Source organism: Triticum aestivum, chromosome 5A (assembly GCF_018294505.1).
Source record: "Triticum aestivum cultivar Chinese Spring chromosome 5A, IWGSC CS RefSeq v2.1, whole genome shotgun sequence".
NCBI classification, from domain to species: domain Eukaryota; kingdom Viridiplantae; phylum Streptophyta; class Magnoliopsida; order Poales; family Poaceae; genus Triticum; species Triticum aestivum.
In genome coordinates this window covers 552,009,559-552,025,187 of record NC_057806.1, presented here as the reverse complement: position 1 = coordinate 552,025,187, position 15,629 = coordinate 552,009,559, and positions in this window count along the sequence as shown.

Genomic DNA, 15,629 nt, shown 5'->3' with positions numbered 1-15,629 from the left:
TACTCTTCGGCCGCAAGGACTTTAGTCCATCTGTCGGCTAGCAAATCTTGATCAGCTCTAAGCTGTTGCTGTTTTTTCTTGAGGCTGCTCGCCGTGGCCATAAGCCTGCGTTTGAAACGCTCTTGTTCGATGGGATCCTCTGGCACGACAAATTCGTCATTGTCGAGGCTTGCCTCATCTTCCGAGGGAGGTATATAATTATCGTCCTCGACCTCTCTATCTGCCGCTCTCTCATGAGGGCTGGCTTCTCCATCCTCCTTTGCTGAATCTTGCTGGAGGTGGTTGTCTTCGGCACTGTCCGGGGTGTTATTATCTCCCGTGCCGGAATCACCATTTTTGCTTTGGCGGGATTTAGAGCGGCGCCGCTGACGCCGGCACTTAGGCTGCTTCTTGGAGGGGTCATCCTCCGCTGTTCCATCGCCATTGTCTTCTTTTGGGGTGTCCACCATGTATATATCATACGATGAGGTGGCTTTCCAGTTCCCTATAGGCGCTGGTTCTTGATCGTCTCCTGCATCGGCGTCCATACCGTCGATGTCTTCGGAGTCGAAGTCAAGCATGTCGGTTAAATCATCGACAGTGGCTACGAAGTGGGTGGTGGGTGGGCTTCGAATTTCTTCATCATCCACATTCCAACCTTGCTGACCATAGTCCGGCCAGGGCTCTCCTGATAAAGAGAGAGACTTTAGTGAATTCAGAATATCGCCGAAGGGCGAGTGCTGAAAGATGTCCGCGGCGGTGAACTCCATGATCGGCGACCAATCGGGTTCGATTGGTAGGGGCGCGGAGGGCTCGGAGTTTGGAGAGGAGGCCGGCTCCATGGAGTCACGATCTTCGTAGAGAATAGGGCTTGTGTTCGGCTCGATCGTAGAGATTGCAGCCCCCGAGGCGGTGTCCAACCACCCATCCTCGATTGGCGCAGTTGGCTCCGAATTAAGGGTCGAAGCAGATGTGGTTGTGGCCTCCAGGGCACTGTTCGGCGGCAGAGCTAGATCATGCCCATCGTGACAGTGCGGCGCGCTCGGCTGCGGCTCGAACCCGTCGAAGATCATGTCTCCGCAGAGGTTGGCCGTGTAGTTCAAACTTCCAAATCTGACCAGATGGCCACAGGCGTAGCTTTTGATCTGCTCCAGATGGCCAAGCGAATTGGCCAGCAGTGCAAAGCCGCCAAATACGAAGATCTGTCCGGGGAGAAAAGTCTCACCCTGGATCGCATTGTCGTTGATGATCGGAGGAGCCATCGGGCCTAAAGGTGATGACATAGAGGAACTCTCAATGAAAGCACCAATGTCGGTGTCAAAACCGGTGGATCTCGGTAGGGGGTCCCGAACTGTGCGTCTAGGCGGATGGTAACAGGAGGTAGGGGACACGATGTTTTACCCAGGTTCGGGCCCTCTTGATGGAGGTAAAACCCTACGTCCTGCTTGATTAATATTGATGATATGGGTAGTACAAGAGTAGATCTACCACGAGATCGGAGAGGCTAAACCCTAGAAGCTAGCCTATGGTATGATTGTTTGTTCGTCCTACGGACTAAAACTCTCCGGTTTATATAGACACCGGAGAGGGCTAGGGTTACAGAGAGTTAGTTACAATGGTAGGAGATCTACATATCCGTATCGCCAAGCTTGCCTTCCACGCCAAGGAAAGTCCCTTCCGGACACGGGACGAAGTCTTCAATCTTGTATCTTCATGGTCCAGGAGTCCGACCGAAGGTATAGTCCGGCTATCCAAACATCCCCAAATCCAGGACTCCCTCAGCGATGTACTGCACTATCCAATTGGGAGTGATGACCAAAACCTCCATGATCAAGTCGACCATGGCCGGGACTTCGACTTTAGTCGGATCAGTGGCGCTCTTTAGTTGTGGGGGTTCTTCAGTGAAAGGATCTTCCTGGACTGAAGGTGTATGAATATGTTCCAAAAACACATTACTGGGAATGGCTTCTCTCTTGGAACCTATCTTCGCCAAATCATCTGCTGCTTGATTTTTCAATCAGGGTATGTGATGGAGCTCTAAACCCTCAAACTTCTTCTCTAACTTTCTCACTTCATTACAATAGCCAGTCATAGCCGGGCTTCTGACGTCCCACTCCTTCATTACTTGATTCAGCACCAAATCTGAGTCGCCGTAGACCATGAGGCGACAGACGCCGAGTGAAATGGCCATACGCAACCCATACAAAAGTGCCTCATATTCAGCTTCATTGTTGGACGAATCAAAATGAATCTGGAGAACATATAGGAGCTTGTCACCTCGGGGGGATACCAATAATACTCCAGCACCTGAACCATTCAGCATCTTAGATCCATAAAAGAACATGGTCCAATGGTCCGAGTGAATCTGAGTCAGCAGTTGCTGTTCGCTCCACTCGGCGAGGAAATCTGCTATTGCCTGGGACTTGATAGCTTTCTTTGCCTCAAACTTGATATCCAAGGGGAGGAGTTAAATCGCCCACTTTGCCACTTGACCAGTTGCATCTCTGTTGTTCAGAATTTCCGACAATGGTGCATCGCTGACGACTATAATGGAGTGATCAGTGAAATAATGTGCAACCTTCTTTGTGGTCATGTAAATCCCATAAACAAGCTTCTGATAATGTGGATATCTTTGCTTGGATGGAGTCAGAATTCGGAAACATAGTATACTGGGCGCTGAACTTTATAGGCTTTTCCTTCTTCTTCCCTCTCGACCGTGAGTACTGTACTGACAACTTGTCAAGTGGCTGCAATATAAAGCAGTAAAGGCTCTTTACTGATTGGGGCAGCGAGCACCGGTTGGGTCGACAGCAGGGCTTTGAGTTCTGCAAATGCTGCATCAGCTTCAGGAGTCCACTCGAACTTGTCGGATTTCTTCATCAGTCGGTAAAGAGGCAATGCCTTTTCACCGAGGCGAGAAATGAATCGACTCAAGGTGGCCAAACAACCAGTAAGCTTCTTGACATGATGCACACGCACAGGACGCTTCATCCAGAGTATGGCACCAACTTTCTCTGGGTTCGGGTCGATCCCTTGTTCGGAAACAAGGAAGTCGAGTAACTTTCCGCCAGGAACTCCGAATGTGCACTTTGATGGGTTAATCTTGATATCATATCTTCTTAGGTTGGCAAAGGTTTCAGCAAGGTCAGTCAGTAGGTCAGAACCTTTACGCGACTTGACCATAATGTCATCCATGTATGTTTCCACATTTTGACTGATTTGAGTGAGCAGACACTTCTGAATCATCCTTATGAATGTAGCTCCAACGTTCTTGAGACCGAACAGCATGGTGACATAACAAAAACACCCGAATGGTGTGATGAAAGCTGTTTTTATCTCATCGGGTCCATACAGTCGGATCTGATGATACCCGGAATATGCGTCTAGAAAAGACAAACGCTCACACCCCGCAGTTGAGTCGACAATCTGGTCGATGCGGGGGAGAGGAAAATGATCTTTTGGGTGGGCCCGATTGATATGCTTGAAGTCAATGCACATGCGAAATGAGTCGTCCTTCTTGGGGACAATAACAACATTGGCGAGCCACTCGGAGTGGTAAATCTCTCGGATGAACTCACCTGCCAGGAGTCGAGCCAATTTCTCACCAATTGCTTTTCTCTTCTGTATGGCGGACCGTCGGAGATGTTTCTTGATTGGTTTTACTTTTGGGTCGACTCGCAAACAATGCTCAGCCAATCCCCTGGGTACACCCGGCATGTCAGAAGGTTTCCATGCAAAGATGTCCCAGTTCTCATAGAGGAACTAGATGAGCACTTCTTCCTATTTGCTGTCGAGCGACGTTGAGATATGAGTAGGAGCAGCATTAGGATCGGTCAGGTGAATATGAATCATCTTGGTTTCACCGGACGACTGAAATGCAGAATCTGTGGCAGGCTTCTTGGAGCGCAGCAAATCACTTGGATCTGCATTTTTCTGATTTTCTTGCATTTTGACAGCTGCCATTTGTGCATCGGTGATTTTTGAGCCCTTCTGGAAGAACTCTTCTGCCTTCTTCCGATTGCCAGTGATAGTGATCACTCCTCTGGGACCAGGCATTTTCAATTTGAGGTACACGTAACACGGTCGAGCCATGAAACGTGCATAGGCAGGCCTACCCAGAATAGCATGATAAGCACTCTGGAAATCCACTACTTCAAATGTCAACTTTTCCTTGCGGTAATTCTTGCAATCACCGAAAACTACATCAAGGGTGATCTGGCCAAGTGATTCAGCCTTCTTGCCAGGTATAACGCCATGGAAAGTCATATTACTTTCGCTGAGCTTGGACATCAGAATCCCCATTCCCTTCAAGGTTTCAGCATAAAGGATATTCAGGCCGCTACCACCATCCATCAGCACTTTAGTCAGTCGAGTGCCTTCAACAACTAGGTCGACCACCAACGCTTGCCTCCCAGGGGTGGCTATACGTGCTGGATGGTTAGACTGGTCGAACGTGATGGCAGGCTAGGACCACTTCAAATAACTTGGTGTTGCCGAAGCAACCGTGTTCACTTCTCTATTGATAACTTTTAATCGACTTTTGCTCTCAACATCAGCAAAAATCATCAGAGTGGAATTGACGTTGGGAAAACCATCATCATCCTCTTCCTTATCCTCACCCTTGTCCGACTCTTTTTCCTTCTCCTTTGGGTTGTTTCTCTCAGAACTGCTGGATCAGGAGTCGACACTGCCGAGTGTTGTGCTTAGGATAAATCAGATTACCCTCTTCATCTTTCTTGGTGTGAATGTGGCACGGTAAATCCAACACATCATTTCCATCTTGATCTTTCACTTTCTTGGGGTTCCAGGGCCCTTTGGGCTTCCCCTTGAACTTTCCTTGAGCCATAACTAAATCCTCACTAGGAGCAGCTGGCTCGGCCTTACGCTTTTGTTTCCGATTGGAAGTACCTCCACCGGTGTCCTAGGCGATTGTTTTGTGCTTGCCACTCCGGAGTCGGTCTTCTTCTTCGTCGTTAGCGTATTTGGTGGCAATCTCCATCATCTCCTGTCCGACCGAATTTCAGATTCAACTCCCGGTACTTAACGCCTTCTTTGAAGTCACAAACTACTTGGTGATCTGACACATTCTCCATTGTATGGTGTAACGTGATCCATCTCTGGATATAGTCTCTCAGGGTTTCATTCGGCTTTTTCACACAATGATGCAACTCAGTCACCCCCGTTGGTCGCTTGCAAGTACCTTCAAAAGTCCTAACAAACACTCGGGCTAGTTCCTCCCAACTGAATATACTGCCAGGTGCTAACTGGTTCAGCCATGCTCTGGTCGAGCCTTCCAACATCAGAGGAAGGTGCTTCATGGCGACTTCATCATTGCCACCACCAATCTGTAGAGCTACTCGGTAGTCCTCAAGCCAAGTGTCGGGCATAGACTCACCCGTAAACTTGCTGATTCCAGTCGCCAACCTGAAATTGGGAGGAATCACTGCGGCCCTAATAGCTCTGTTGAAACACTCGAGACCTGAAATGTGCAATCTGCCGCCAGTCGGATAATCTCTGTCATGGCCTTCTCTGTGTGCTCTGTTCTTGTCGACCAGACCTTGAATGAGAATAGATCTCGCATCAAAGCCTGGCTCCCTTGGGTCAACTGGTATTCTTCGCTCGCCGCTCTGAGGGCGTCTGTCATCATGCCGCCTAGGCACATATGACCCACTCCTCGGAGGAGGTGTGGGCACTCAACGACGGTCATCATGGCTGAGGCGGTGATCATATTGCTCATGGTTTCTGTACTGGTCTTACCTATGCCCACGTCCTTCACGCCGTGGAGGACATCTTGGGCTGTGGGCCGACTGTACTGTATCTGCCATCACAGACCTGCTATGAAATCTATTCTGCGACTGAGACACTGCTGTGTTCTGCTCTCCAGCTTCTCAGAGCAAGGCCCCGATCTGCATCAAACCTCTGCCAGCCTCCGATTGGGAAGGCTGGATTGACTCTGCTATTCGGGCTACAGCTGTGAGATTTTGAACAGAATGCGGTATACCTGAGTTTGAGGTGGAAAAAGCTACCATCAACTGGATTCAGGGATCCGCTGCCGAGCACGCTTGTCGAGTGCATGCTGCAGGTTCTCCAGTCGAGTGCGCTCAGCCAAGTTGGCCAGACGCGCTTCCTCCAAGGCCCGGGCCTCGGGGGTTTGTCCAACAATAGGAGTGTGAAGTGCATCCATATTGCGGCGGCGAAGCTCTTCCCTCCGCTGCGAACAAAGGGGCTCGGGGCGGTATTCTTCGTGAATGCGCGACGGATCGCCGCCGCCATCACCAACATCATTGCGGGGGAAGCTAGGAGGACTGGGTGGTCCATTGACCATCAAGACTTCCACCGCGGGATCGCTGCTGTCACACTCGGATGCCGTCTCAACGGAGCCAGACGAATAGGCCGTAGAGGGTTTCGTCAGGCTCGATTGCCACTGAGGGAGTCCTGGATTAGGGGGTGTTCGGATAGCCGGACTATACCTTCAGCCGGACTCCTGTACTATGAAGTTACAAGATTGAAGACTTCGTCCCGCGTCCGGAAGGGACATTCCTTGGCGTGGAAGGCAAGCTTGGCGATACGGATATGAAGATCTCCTACCAGTGTAACTGACTCTATGTAACCCTAACCCTATCGGGTGTCTATATAAACCGGAGGGTTTTAGTCCGTAGGAGAACATACACATCAACAATCATACCATAGGCTAGCTTCTAGGGTTTAGCCTCCTCGATCTCGTGGTAGATCTACTCTTGTACTACCCATATCATCAATATTAATCAAGCAGGACGTAGCGTTTTACCTCCATCGAGAGGGCCCAAACCTGGGTAAAACTTCGTGTCCCTTGTCTCCTGTTACCATCCGGCCTAGATGCACAGTTCGGGACCCCCTACCCGAGATCCGCCGGGTTTGACACCAACATTGGTGCTTTCATTGAGAGTTCCTCTGTGTCATCACCATCAGGAAGGATGCCTCGCCTCATCTTTAAAGACGGCACCGTTGCTAAGGGAGCTTTGGCTGTCGGCTAAACCCTTCGGTTAGGTGGCTTTCTTGTGACCGCCTGTTCGGCTTCGGCGCCGACGATGACCTCTCGAGCCATCGAAAACAATCTTCATGTCAACTCGGAACTCGCCGAGCAGTTAGATCCAATAGAGCTTTCCTCCATAAACGATCTCTTGGATCGCTTTGCCGCCCTGGGAGTCGCTACGGATTACGACCAGATTGGGCCTAAAACCGATCTGAGAGAGATTAACTCTCCCCAAGTCACCCATCATGTTGCCGTGGTAGAGGGACAGTGTGGCGACCCTTCATCTATCTTAAGGACTCGCTACGTCTGAATCCCCGATCCCTCCAAGCAGGATACCCGCGGAGGGGAGGATATCACACAAAACCTGAACTTAGAGTCAGGCGACGGGCTGGATTCATTAGACAACATCCCGGAATCCAAATTGTCGAGTTCAGACATTCCTCGGCCTCTGAGCCTTAGATGGGGTGAGGCTTCGGATTTAATTCCACCCACCCACCCCAACATAAGCGATCTATCCAAAATCAGGCAAGAACCCGATGAAACAGTACATCATTACTGGGCCAGATTCCTCCTAGTTAAGAACAGGCTAAGGGACTGCCGTGAGGAAGACGCAATCTCAATCTTCTGCAATAATTGCACAAACAAGGGAATACTCAACGCCATAAGTCTTCGTGATATTACACGCTTCACTGACTTGGCGTCCATTGTACGAAAGTACTGTGCAATGGAAAGCGCCTGGAAAACCGAAATAAAATTTTGGGACAATCAGGCCTTGAGTACAAACCCAGTCCGAAATAAAAGGGTGCATCATCACCAGTCACCCGGGTCAAGCACTAAAGAGCAAAAACCCTCTACAGGGCATGGAACCGTACTGGAAGGGTGTCTCAATGGACCCTATAAAATTCATAGTATAGAGGACGCCACACCAACTCACAGCCTCAGAGCATGTTGGATACTCCGGCAGGTGGCCAAAATTGGCGAAAATCTCCTAATTACGGAGGCCACAGAAAGCCACCCCAGAGACACCAATACGGTATTAACAGTCTTCGAGACTTTCACATCAAATAATATGCGAAAAAGGACACTCCGCAGCCTTGCCGAAGTCTACCAAGTAGCAACAATAAACCCATGGAGTGACACGGCTATTACCTTTAACACGAGTGATGAACCTAAATCCCGAACACCCCGAGCACCAGCCGCATTGGTCCTCAGTCCAATAGTGGATGGCTTTCGTATTACCAAGGTACTCATGGATGGCGGCAGTGGATTGAACCTCATTTATGAGGAGACCCTTCAAAAAATGGAAATAGACTGGAACCGCATTAAGCGAAGCAGCACAACCTTTAGAGGAATAATCCCCTGTCGGGAAGCGCGCTGTACAGGAAAAATCACACTAGATGTGGTGTTCGGCACGTTGGATAATTACAGGTCCGAAGAGGTCACGTTCCAGGTGGCTCCGTTCAGCAGCGGTTATCACGCTCTGCTAGGGCGGGAAGCGTTTACAATCTTCCAAGCAATACCCCATTACGGGTACATGAAGCTCAAGATGCCCGGGCCTAACGGCATCATCACTCTCGCTAGTGATCCGGACATAGCACTCCGCACCGAAAACAAGACAGCTGCACTAGCCCTCGAGGCACTATCCCCGACTTGTGAGGTGGTCGAGTGGCGGGCCACCGCGTGTCTGACCCACCACTAGAGCCGCGATCGAACAAAATGCTTGTGCCGGCGAACAGCGGGGGACGAGGAAACCATAGGAACCGACTGATACTGCGTCGACGGTTGCCGGAGAAGGAAGCCGCGGACGCACGCGCAAAAGTGCGTCGCCCCGCGGACGGGGAGCGCATCGACGTCGAGCGCAGCTTCCTGAAGCCAAGTGGAGTCGTCGGCAATGAAAACGAGCGCACCGAGACGGATCTTGCGGCCCTCAACCAGTCCGCTGGCAGAAATCATGATGATGAGAATCAGAAAAAATCGCAACTCCACCAAGAAGTCGCTAAGACACCTGCCCCAAGGTGGGCGCCCACTGTCGTGGATCTAAGACTGACAGTAGAATGGGGTAGGTATGACGAGGCAAGATCCTAGCTATGGCGAAGTTGTACACACGAGTTTTACGAGTTCAGGCCCTTCGCGGAGGAAGTAACAGCCCTACGTCTCGGTGCCTGGAGGCGGTCGACTGGATTATGTATGTGTGTGTTTACAGGGGGTGCGAACCCTTGTGCCAGTGGAGGGGTTGGCTTATATAGAGTGCGCCTAGACCCCAACCAGCCCACGTTACAAGGGTTTTAAGGTACATCAAGAGGGGGTGTTACTGGTAATGCTAGCAATAAAGTGACATAAATGTTTATTAAGTCTATGAAGTAAATGTCCGACCGTTATCATGCAGAGTGACTTTAGATCTTCTGTCTGTCGAGTGGTAGTTGTCACAGTCGAGTGACTTCAAGTCTTCCGAGTGGAATGCTTCGAGGTCGAGTGGATTATGCTATTTCTAGAATGCTTCTGCTTTTAGGGTGATGTCCTAGGGGAGGGTGTCTAGGTCAGGCCTATGACCCTACCCTAGGTACATAGCTTCATCAGTGAACGGTCAAAGAATCAAACATTATATCTCAGGTAATCCCATAAATGTTGAAACTAATGTTATTGAAACCGTAACCCTGGAGGAATACATAAGGGACACTTTTCAAAACGTTTCAGACCCCGAAAAGGAATAGGTACATGGTACGGTAAGTAAACCGACTCCAAAACAGTTCCAATGGCAATTTTTCTCTGTTTTGGAATGTTTAAGAAAATAGGAAAATAAGAAGTAGTCCGGGAAGGACACGAGGCTTCCACGAGGGTGGAGGGCGCGCCCTACCCCCCTGGGCACGCCCCCTGCCTCGTGGGCACCTCATGTGCTCTCCGGACTCCGTTTCATGTACGATACTTCTTTGGTCGGTAAAAATTCACTATATAATCTCCCAAAGGTTTTGACCACTGTATCACGCAAATATCCTCTGTCTTTATTTTGAGTTGTTTCTGCTGCAGATTAGAGCATTATGTCATCCCAAGATTCAGAGGGAGAAAGCTATGTGGCAGATTACCTTGCAGATCATAAGGTCTACGGGGACATGGAGCATTGTGGTTGGACCACGGAGGAAGAAGAAGACTATGAGCCTAAGGGAACGGAGGAGACGAGCTCAGATGAAGATGAAGTCCCATTACCTCAACCTGGGGACATGCATGTGGAGTTCAAAAAGTCAAGCCTCCCCAATAGAGCAAAGAAACCTAAGATCGAGTTTATCCCTTTTTGTCTCTTGCAGGAGAACAAATAAGAACTATGCAAAAAGGTATTATGCCTTGAGCAGGAGATCGAGGACCTAAGGGAGCAAAATTCTATCCTCAAGTGCAAATTAAGGAAGAAGCACACGTCATCAATAACTCCATCATCACCACCTCCGAGGAAGGAAACATAAACACATGGGTATGGGCACTCCCCCTTGGAAACTTCCAAGCTTGGGGGAGTGCCCCGGTATCATATCACCATCACTTTTATCTTTACCATTTTTCTTAGTTTGGCCCCTTTGGTAATATCTTGATCTAGTAGAATAAAGTAGGTATGATCTAGTTTTTAGTTTTGCTTTATGATCCTTCTATCTAATCGAGTCCGTGAGCTATATACAATAAATATTAGTGTTGAGTAAAGGGCTTGATTATTTTGCTATGATCTTGAGGGAATAGAATAAAAGAGAAGAAATAGAAAGAAATAAAGAGATCATATGGATCTTATGGAGATTAATGACTTCACATATAAAGAGTATGATGAATAAAATTTTTTGAGAGCTGACAAACCTAGTTTTGGTCATTATTGCAATTAATAGGAAGTAATAAAGAAAGAGAGGTTTTCACATATAAATATACTATCTTGGACATCTTTTAAGATTGTGAGCACTCATTAAAATATGACATGCTAAAGAGTTGATGTTGGACAAGGAAGACAACGTAATGGGTTATGTTTTCTTACATCTGAGATAAATTATATTGTCATGGATCATCCAACATGTTGAGCTTGCATTTCCCTCTCATGCTAGCCAATTTATTTTCACCAAGTAGAGATACTACTTGTGCTTCCAAATATCCTTAAACCCAGTTTTGCCATGAGAGTCCACCATATCTACCTATGGATTGAGTAAGATCCTTCAAGTAAGGTGTCATCATAGCAAGTAATACAAATTGCTCTCTAAATATGTATGATTTATTTGTGGAAGAAATAAAAGCGACGGACTGCATAATAAAGGTCCATATCACAAGTGGCAATATAAAGTGACGTTCTTTTGCATTAAGATTTTGTGCATCCAACCATAAAAGCACATGACAACCTGTGCTTCCCTCTGCGAAGGGCCTATCTTTTATTCTTGTCTGTTACTTCATATAAGAGTCACGGTGATCTTCACCTTTTCCTTTTTACATTTTATCCTTTGGCAAGCACAATGTGTTGGAAAGATCCTAATATATATGGCCAATTGGATGTGAGTTTTCATGAACTATTATTGTTGACATTACCCTTGAGGTAAAAAGTTGGGAGGCAAAACTATAAGCCCATATCGTTCTCTGTGACCGATTAAAACTTCATAACCATAAATATCGCGTGAGTGTTAGCAATTGTGAAAGACTAAATTATGGTTGAGTATGTGGACTTGTTGAGAAGCTCTTATATTGACTCTTTCCTATGTTATGATAAATTGCAATTGCTTCAATGACTGAGATTATAGTTTGTTGGTTTTCAATGAAGTTTCTGATTCATACTTGAGTATGTGAATGAATTGTTACTTTAGCATAAGAGATCATATGACAATATATATATATCCCTAATAATAAAGCACGCATTGAGTCTCCGGGTTCACCGTCGCGGTAAGTTTCCAGAAAATCACCTATACTTTTTGAATTAACCCGTAGTGAAGTCCCTATGTGTGAAATAATGGTTCATCATTGAAAAAAATAGATCTCCCGCACGCCTACGCCCGAACATCTGCCGCATCGCCCCATGGCTTCGCCTCGCTCGGCACCGACGGCGGTGCTGCATCGCCCCATGGCTTCGCCTTCCTCCGCACCGGTGGTAGGCCACCCCACCGCCCGACTCACTTCTCTGCAGACCGGAGGCGACTGGTGGCAGGTCGATCTTCCCCCATGCCGCCATCTACCACCACCATAGTTGCTTCTCCCTCCCCACAGCCCACGCGGCAACGGCGGCTCCTTCTGGCTGGATTGAGGCGCGAAGATCCATGCTCCCCTCATCTGGTTGTATCCCCTCCTCCGGCGGGGTCTCCTCTCCGAGCAGGATGGTGAGTACAAGATCCCCTCCTCAAGCCTCCAACCATGCGGAAGCATCAACAATATTTTTTGTTTGTTGGGGAATTGAATGCAAGATTGCGTTGTTACAGGGACGGAGAGTGGAACACCATCTTCAATTTCCCATTTGATCCCACCTTCTGTACTTGATTCCATGTTTGCATTGCTATTATTGGTGAATAAGTTCATGAACAAGTAAACCGGAAGATGATGCGATAGATTTTCTCCTGTACTAAACATTTTTTCTCCAATCTTCATATTTGTTGTGCATGAAAATGTTAGGACTGATCTTTTGGTCCATTTTCTGTCAATGAGTAAATGTTGTGTACAGAAAATCAATGCTCAAGATTACAATTGCTTCATATATAATAACAAACTTACTACATGATTTGGGGCCGCGCTCTGGTCCGCGGTGAGGTGGACAGCGAAAGCATCGAATCCAATCCAAACCACAAACTAGATCAGAAGAATCGAATAGCTCTTAACCGATTACCATGGAAGGCAAGCCATAATCTGACATCAAGCACAACTATTGTGGCGCCTGACTGCATCCCTTGGTAATTGTTTTATTCTGCTTTGGTGGTTCCGTTGATTCTAATTATATTTTGTAATGGGACTTGGCAAGGGATAGAGATTGGCATGATTTTTTTTCTGAGCAGCTAATAGGGGCAACCCTTCATGATTTTTGAAGTTTGGACAGAGTTATGAACCCTTCGCCGCGTAATCCCTAGATTATTGGAGGATCAAGATGGTGGTCTGTAAGTGCATCTAGTGCCACCCCTAGTTGGTTTTGGAGTATTGACGACAAACCTAGTTGAGGGACTGATGTGTTTGTGAGAATTGCAGGATAACACAGGTAGAAGTCCCTCATTGATTCGGTTTTCCTACCAGAGATGACCCCTAAAAATGTATGAAGACATTGATGTCAAAAGGTGGTATATGAAGATATTCTCATTGAATACTATGACAAGAGAAGACATCGCATGAAGCCTATGGAGCTCGACGACTTAGATCTTTTGTAGTTCTGTTTCTTCTTTGTTGAGTCATAGGAACCACCGTACTGTTAAATGGGGTCCAAGTGAACCAGTCAGAATGACTGAAGTGATGCTTAAGCAAAACCTATGTCTTCGAGTGAAGACTATGAGAGCAAATCTTGTCCAGAGTCGGACAAGTCAGCTTTACTTGTAGCCCAAGTAAAGTGGCCGTGTGTGTTTGAAATCTAACTGTTGGAACACGTGTCAGTTCCTTAGTGACCCAGGGTCATTTCGGACAAATCAGGTCGGGTTGCCTAGTGGCTATAAATAGCCCACCCCCTACAACCATAAACGGTTGGCTGCTCAGAGTTAGTGTACGGCTTTTTTCGTTTGAGAGCAACCCACCTCGAAGCCTTTGAGAGAGAATTCCTTGCGAGGATAAAGCCCTAACCACCCAAAGCCAAAGAGTGTTAGGCATCACTTAAGTTTTCTTGTCTGTGTGATCTGAAGACTTATTACACTTGAGGACTGTGAATCCTCCAGCCGGTTAGGCGTCGCGTTCTGAGCATCCAAGAGACATGGTGGATCGCCGGTGAACGAAGTCTGTGAAGGTTTGGGAGTCTACCTTGAAGACTTACCAGAGTGATTGGGCGAGGTCTGTGTGACCTTAGCTCAAGGGTAATATGGTGAGGACTGGGTGTCCTGAGCTGCGTGTTCAGGACTGGGTGTCCGGGACTATGTGTCCTCAGGTTTAAATACCTAGCCACCCTAACCAGACGTACAGTTGTCACAGCAACTGGAATTGGTCCAACAAATCATTTTCTTCAACGAGTCACTGGTTTCATCCTTCCCTTCCCTTTACTTACTGTTGGTCCTTGTGAAGTCATTGTATGATTGCACTATCTTTTGTCTTCACCGAGTGACTGCGTGTTCTGTTTGGCTTCATAATATCTTCCTACCTGAACCTTACTACATTGCTGCTATTAGTCATTGTGATTTCACTCCATTGAATACTTTACTATGGTTTGCCTAGTGTAGTCTACCTTTCGCTGCATGGTCATAGGTTTATTTCTATAGTTTGTCTTCATAACTTCCACATTTTGAAGACTTCCATAAAAATCGCCTATTCACCCCCCTCTAGTCGATATAACGCACTTTCATGGTCATCAGGGTTCCCATCATCGTGCGTGCCAAGCTTGAGTTCCTCAAGAACGCCACCAAGCTGGTAAGCTTCTCATATCTTCCATCCTTTAGTTAGCCTTTGCAAACCTGCATTCAGTTTATAGCATCAGAAGAACACTAACCCAGTCTAGCATCATACAATAATCATCATTGTTATGGATACAAGAACATATAGATATTTTCTTAGGCTGTTTCGGAGCATTATTGGCTTGTGATTGCGGCCAATCATAAACTGACATAGTGACATCTTTCAGCAAAAGTATGTAGTGCTTCAAGTCTGAAAGTTGACACTTTAAATTTGACAATTGATTCATGTTGTAGTGCTTCAAGTCTAATCGCGACCTAGGAAGGACAAACAGGGTCGATCGCAACTTATGAAGACAATTCCTTATCCTTTACAAATTCACATATTATATTCCCCGTTGAAAACTTCAACTAGTTTGTCATCAATCACCAAAAAGCGGGAGATTGTAAGTGCATCTAGTGCCACCCCAAGTTGGTTTTGGAGTATTGAAGACAAACCTAGTTGAGGGACTGATGTGTTTGTGAGAATTGCAGGATAACACAGGTAGAAGTCCCTCATTGATTCAGTTTTCCTACCAGAGATGACCCTTAAAAATGTATGAAGACATTGATGTCAAAAGGTGGTATATGAAGATATTCTCATTGAAGACTATGACAAGAGAAGACATCGCATGAAGCCTATGGAGCTTGAAGACTTAGATCTTTTGTAGTTCTATTTCTTCTTTGTTGAGTCATAGGAACCACCATACTGTTAAGTGGGGTCCAAGTGAACCAGTCAGAATGACTAAAGTGATGCTTAACCAAAACCTATGTCTTTGAGTGAATACTATGAGAGCAAATCTTATCCAGAGTCGAACAAGTCGGCTTTACTTGTAGCCCAAGTAAAGTGGCCGTCTGTGTTTGAAATCTGACCATTGGAACACGTGTCAGTTCCTTAGTGACCCAGGGTCATTTCGGAGAAATCAGGTCGGGTTGCCTAGTGGCTATAAATAGCCCACCCCCTACAACCATAAATGGTTGACTGCTCAGAGTTAGTGTATGGCTTTTGTCGTTTGAGAGCAACCCACCTTGAAGCCTTTGAGAGAGAATTCCTTGCAAGGATAAAGCCCTAACCACCCAGAGCCAAAGAGTGT